This window comes from Montipora foliosa, chromosome 10 (genome assembly GCF_036669935.1).
Source record: "Montipora foliosa isolate CH-2021 chromosome 10, ASM3666993v2, whole genome shotgun sequence".
NCBI classification, from domain to species: domain Eukaryota; kingdom Metazoa; phylum Cnidaria; class Anthozoa; order Scleractinia; family Acroporidae; genus Montipora; species Montipora foliosa.
In genome coordinates, this window is record NC_090878.1 from 36757239 (window position 1) to 36764354 (window position 7116).

General features: G+C 40.0%; 1 pseudogene; it reads right to left on the minus strand.

Annotated features, from left to right (window-relative positions):
• Nucleotides 1-2264: 2264 nt before the first annotated feature.
• LOC137974365 (uncharacterized) lies at nucleotides 2265-6503 on the minus strand (annotated as a pseudogene).
• Between the last annotated feature and the right edge of the window lie 613 nt (nucleotides 6504-7116).

A 7116-nucleotide genomic window follows, 5' to 3' on the forward strand; every position in this document is an offset into this window, starting at 1 on the left:
CTTACGACCATTTTGGAACATGCACAATACTAACTTCTGAGCACCTATTTTGCTTGGCTCCCTATCACAAAATGATTGTTTTGTTGAACATAGTAATCTGGCCAAGTTCCGTGGTGCTTTTAATTATCACAAACCGAACAACTTGGCCTGTTAGGGTTCGTACTCTTAAAAGTTTTTCAAATTCCATGACTTTCCATGACCTTTTCCATGACCTTTTCCATGACTTTTTGCAGTTTTCCATGACCTAAAGTTTACTGAGCTGCCAGTTTTGAAAATTGTCAAAATTATTCTTGTTTTGGGGGTATTTTCTGACATAACTCGTCTGCATTTTATTTTGTCCTTGCTTCCACTTCTGCAATAATTTACGTATCACAGGTAACTATAATTTTCCATGACTTTCCATGACCGACAATTAAATTCCATGACTTTCCAGGCCTGGAAACTGAAATACTTTAATTCCATGATTTTCCAGCACTGCTGCTCGATGTCCTAGTAGATCTCGCAAATTGTCTAGTTACAGGTAAAGCTTCACTGTCTATGAAAACTAAGTTATTAACAGCTTTGTAGAAAAAAACCATGTCCAAATATTCATGCCAGTATGAGATGGGTAACAGATTTGTTAGTTGGAGGCGGGTGTTATAGGTTACATCACAACGGAAAGGGAGCTTCAAAGTTAGTTTTGTTGCACGGCGCTGCACGTTTTCAACTGGTTTAAGTAGGCCAATGGACTGTGGTGACCATACTTGGGTTGCGTAGCCGAGATGGCACTGGACGATAGATGGCATGGGACGATAGAAAGCATTTCCTTGTGCTTGCGCTTCTGCTTTCGCTTGCGTTGTGTGAAAACGAAACACAGCACAAGCACAAGGAATTTGCTATGTCTGGCCAATTGAAGCACTTGCTCCAGATTCCCGGCATCTGAGCATTTGAACAAAATGGCGGATTCCGCGGTTGATTTTGAAGCTTATGTCGACGTTCGTTTTCACTTAGCATAAGCTAGTTATGTTTGCGCTTGTTCTGCTTGCATCGCTAGTGAAAACCAGGCTTTAAAGGAGTTCACTCCTTATCGATGCAGCACTGCAGATTCTTTGGGGACGAACTCTTTTATTAGTCAGTTAAAGGACACCTCGCTTATATTGCACAACGAAAACAAGATGGAATAATCACAAAGATCTGTTTTGAAGTGACGTCTCCGTTGCCGTAGAAGCTTAATAGGGATGGCAACCATAAGTGAGCTGTCTCCCTTTTAACTTGTCCTCACACAAACACATTTACATCTTTTCTCTATTAGAGATGATAAGTATAAAAATCTGGAGGACACCACTGCCCTGGCACGCGAAATATTCTCTTCCGGTTCTGGCCAGCGTTTCAAAAACGTGCGTGCTTAAACTCTCTAATTCCCTAATAAGGAGCTTAAGCACGAGACGCTTTTGAGGCGCGGACGGCAACCGGAAGTGATCTGTTTTCTTTTTTGCTTCTTTCGACACTACCACATTTCTATTTTTAAGTATCTTTTAACTATTACAGTTGATTAGTTTAAAACTCTAGGAGACACTACTGTATTGACATGCCGCGAAATGTTTACTTCCGGTTGCTTGCCGTCCGCGTCTCAAAAACCTTGTGTGCTCAAGATTACTAGTGAGCTTAAGCACGCGCGTTTTTGAGACGCGGACGGCAACGGGAAGAGAACATTTCGCGTGTCTGGGATTTTCGGGTACCCACATTTTTTTTACTAATCGTCTCTAATGGAGAAATGATACTTAGCAATGTAAATGTAATTGTGTGAAGAAAAGTTAAAAGGGTAAACAGCTCACTTCTGGTTGCCGTTCCACGCCTCAAAAACGCGCGTGCTTAAGCCCCCCGTTTTAACGAGAACGCCACGAAAAAAGAATATCATTGGTTAAAAGAGGAAAAGTAATCGTGCGGTCCTCTGCACAGCAACGACGTGAAATCACCAAATTTGAGGTTTTGCTGACAACGCGAGCGTACAAATGTGAATCTTTCAGTCTTCATTTTTATTTCTGAAACCACTCGTACCAATTCATTTTAGCATACTTCGCCCACATTCTACGACGCGAGCGAGATGGCCTAACCGCGAGAAACTTACCATAGTTCAAAGTTATATTTTGAGGTAAAGTTGTCGTCGCCGTTGCTGTCGTACGGCAACCGGAGGTGAGCCTTCCCACTGCCAGGACAATGGTGTCTCCCAGAGTTTTAATAATATTTAATCGTCTCTAGTGAAGACAAGTTAAAAGGGAAAACAGCTCACTTTTCGTCAATTGCGAGCTCTCTCTGCCATATCTTTTTCACATGTTCACTCCAAGAAGTTTAGAAGGACAATTTTCTGCTAAACCCTCAAGTTGTGCAGATAAGAATTGCATACGCACTACATTGAAAAATCTTGAAACACATTCAACAAATTTTCCAAAATATGTCATTAAAAGAATTGAAAGAACTCAGAGAAAAGCTATTCATAATCATCCAGGTTTAATGAAGGTTCAAAATTGTGCACCATCATCTTGACTCTCTCTTTGCTCTTTCCAATCCGCTGCACAGTGTCTTCAATTAACGAGAGCCTCTCCTTTTCTTCGGTGTATCTGATTTCCAGTTCCTGGCATCGGTTCTGGCAATCTTCTTCCTTCACCTTGATAGCATCAAGCTGACTTTGTAGACGGTTGATCTTCTCTTTCAATTCTCCTTTATCCATTTCCAGTTTCTTGATCAATTTCTTCTCGTCCAGAAGTAGTTCCGTCAACCCTTCCATATTGCTGAGAATACTCTCAGCCTCATCTGAAAAAAATAAGCAAGGACATTGCTAATTTAACTTCCGGGATTTTTACGTGGGCAGAAAATTGTAAACAAACATTTTCCAGGGGAACCCAACGTCAATTTTCGGAAAATATCTGTTCGGAAGACGATTTGAGATCTAGAATTTTCGGAACATTTGAACATTTGTTCTAAAATTTCTTGCTTGCCTGCCTCTCCTAGGATTTTCGAACATCCGAAAAAATGGTATAATTACCCACTTTCAACGGATTTTCACCCTAAATAGGTCACCTAGAATTTTCGGGAGCCTTTTGTCTGGCTGAAATTTTCGAAAAGGTAAGCTTTGATCCCTATAGTTTTCGGATCACTAGATTTTCAGCTAGGAAATTCGAACACAAAAAAAAATTAGGGGATAAAAATATGCCTATATCTACCGTTTAAATACCTAAATACGTTTAACAATGCTATGTTTAAGTGGTTTTGAACTATATTCTCTTTGGGTGCCCCTGATTTTCCCTAAAAAAATCAAATGGATGAGTACACTCATCCAGGAGATCTCCTGTTACCACTTCCATCAGGAGCTCATTAAGCAGAGTCTCTATCTCCCATTCTTGACATAGGAATCAACCCTTTTCCGAGTAGATTTATTTATAGAACGCCTCAGGACTCAGGAATTAGTGGAGACAGAGATTCCCCTTCATTGGCTCATGCTTCCATATAATTAAGAATACTCTCCACCTTGTCCGAAATTAAATTGTCTAACTTCACCCTGATCATAGTTACAGCTAGAAGCTTTCAATATCTCCACATACAATGAGTGGTTGACTTTATTTTTACTTTTGATGTAGTTATTATCATCCTATTAATCAGAAATAACTCTTTTGAAATTGAAAAGGGAGGGAAGGGGGGAGGGGAGGGGAGCGGAGGGGAGGGGAGGGGGGAGGGGGTAGGATTAGGGTTAGGAGGGGGAGACATGTCCCTCCAACCAAGACAATGGTGTGTCCTTGGGACTTAGGGTATCAAATTGATTGTTAACAAATACATTATTGCTACTTTTACAGGGAACTAAAATAAAGGATTAAATAATAGAACCAATTAAATGAAAAATTAAAATGCTACACCAATTTATTGGAGGGTATGTACATGTACGTCCTGTTAAGGTAGCAAGAGAGGAAGCAGCACTCTCCTCAGCAGCAAGGAGGTCACCATGGCAACCGAGCAACAGTCCACCTCCCAAGACCCTGTCAACACATCACTGAGAAAAACCAGTGTGTGAAATTTATCCTTACCCCAAAATATAGCAGGGAAGGAGGGAAAAGAAGCAAGTACACTCAACTGATTAAGGACGGTGTCTACTAATTCAAAGGTATTTTTGCGCGGTTTACGGAATATGCGGGAAAAGCAGATCTGGACAAGTGTTATTGAAATCCAAAAAGAAAATTGGGGGTAACCATGCATTTTTGGAAGATAATTAATCAACAATATTTGTAAAAAGCCTTGAATAACAAAGCAATGTATGGCGATCTTTTCCAAATTGAAGTTTAGTTATCACTGGAAAATGCATAGTTATCCCCAATTTTCTTTGTGGATACCAAGAGCACTTGCTAAGTTCTGCTTTCTTCGCATATATAGTTTTGAACAGCGAAAAATTATCCCTGTATTAATAAGCATCAGCCCATAGGAGGTCTGAATATATCGAGATGTGCAGAACTTATGCGCAATAACAATAACAATAGTAATTAATAGTCCTCAATTTTAGCACATGGCTTTTGCCCCTGCAAACCTCCTTGGACTCCCCCCAAATATCCCATCCAGGCAAAACCAATGCATTGTCTTAGTTTTAACTTTGCCTAAACTATAATATATTTGTACAGCTGCAACTAACAAACAAATTTCCTATAAGCTGCAGAGCACCGACAGGTGTAACACCCATCATCATGCCTTGATTTTGAATTCGAAAGAAAAAAAAAAAAAAAGCAATTTAGGATGCTTCCTACTGCAGATTCCAAGTTTCCAATTGAACTGAACGTACCATTTACAGCATTACATCTCAGAACTAACGACTGATATTCATCCACATGCTGCCTCGTTTGTTCTTCCATCTTTTGTAGTCTTTCTTGTTCCTTTGATCTTTAAAATCTTTGATAATTCCTTGGATTACGGTATTGACTGCTGCTGACCTCACTACTGTATGACATGTTGGGCATTTTTTAAAATCACCTATGCAAGTCTTGTAATATGTGTGTCCACAGGGTATAGCAGCTATTGGCGTGTGTTTGGGCCCTGTCATATGTTTTTCACAAAGGGTGACTGGCAATACTGATTCACCGTCGTCACTAACATTCCGCTGACCTGGTTTATGACCAATAGAGGGTTGTAATGTCACCTTGAGCCTCTCCGTAGCAGTGTCTGGTAGTGCATTCAGCATATCAGAAGATAACTCAGGAGTCTTCAATTTCGAACTGTCATTAGGAAGCATTATGTTATTTCCAGTATTACATGTATCTGCAGGGTCATTCAAGGGAGAATCGGCTCATCAGTTTCATCATGCCTAATATCATCACCAAAGTGATAACCGTCATGATTATCATCATCATGGATACTTACATTTGATCTCACTGATGTCATTGATGAAGGCCTTAATTTATTATGAAGTGTTTGTTTACTTGATGAAAGAAGCTTTTTTGTGACACTTGCAGAGCTTGGATTTTCATAATTCGATGGCACACACTCCTGGTTAGTTTTCACTTGATTATCAATACCTGCTTTCATCCGAGAGGAGCTAGGATTCCTTTTATGTGGTGAGTCGATGGCAGAAGGTGGTCTTTTAACTAGCGGGTTATCAGACTTTGATATCTCTCTGTGGTTCAGGATACAACGGTTTTCTCCTGGGATTGCTATGAGGATTTCTGTTTGCAGCGTTTTCCGAAGAACAACCAGACATTGCTGAACGTGTTTGAAACTTCGGTACATCAGGAAGAGTAGAGTTATCTTTGTTCATAGATTTATTTTTTTTTTGTAGCAGTCTTCGATGCTTCTCGCTCCTTCAACACGACCGTTGTTGACTTGTGACCGGGCAGTCAACAACGGTCGTGTTGCCAGCGCGCGGTCAAATTCAAATGGACCAATCAGAGTTGAGGGTGAAACCATCTTGCGAGTTTCCGTAGTTGACTGCCCGGTCACAAGCCTCCGAGGAAAGCCGAAGAGGTGAATTTTAAGGCAAAGTTTTCGTTCGTCACGAGTCTTTCGACCGCCGAAACACACGTATTTGGAGTGAAATTTATTGGGCTTTATGAAACTGTTGTTTTTATTGCGATTCGGGACTTTTCCTGTTGAGGAGAAAACGATTTGTGGAATGAGGTCTGGCCGGCGATGGATGGAGTTACCTGTCTTCCTGTTATTTCAGTAACGGCCTTCTGGATCACTTCACTAAACGGCGTCAGAATGGCTCAAAACTCGGCAAAAGAGACAAGTTGGTCACACATTTGAGGTAAGAAAACTTTATTTCAAATAAGATAGTTATTTATACAATTTTTTTACGATCGGTGATTTTCCCATACAATTCTCTATATACACAAACTGTCGCATACACCACGTAGTTTCAGCTTGGGGAGCCTGTGCTTCATCCACTGGCTTTGTTTTTCACGAAGTACCTTAACTTTTAAAGCTGTTTCTTCTTTATTTTCGCCTGTTCTGCTAAGTGACTTTGTCTTAAGTTTCTTCACTTGTAACGCCATATTATCTTTATCTCTTATTGTGAAGTCACCAATAATTCCGCCATCGTGTTTCCAAGGGTAAATTGAGAGGTTACCAAGTACAATTAGAAAGCCAAAAATTCTGGGGAGGAGTAACTAGTTCAGAGACAAAAACGTATAACGTCTTTAATAATACACAAAAATGGGCAAAAAATTGGGTTTTATCAAGCCATTTAGACAGGAGAAGTAAGTTAGTTTTTTATTAAAAAGTATTTCTTAAAAGCACTCTTATATCTCATTTGGAATATTGTTCTGTCACCACCCCCTCCTCAGGGTCATGAACACGTCCTAATTTGCATAGTTACCTCGAATATCCTTTTCACTCTACTTGCAGTGGTAGCAAAATAATTATTTTAGGGGCAGACCCGTCTTAGGGGAGGAAAAGATCTTTGATTGTCGATTCAGGTGACATCTTAAAAATTTCAGTCTATTTGTCGATTTGAACGACGTTAGGATGTCTATGTCTGCAGTTTTTGTTCTGGATATCAAAGGAAAGGTAAGCTTACTTCTACGATCGACCTTGTATCCATACATGTACCAGATGTACTGAAGTTGAGCTTTTCCAATCGAAACTTTCCCATCAATAAAAGTAATT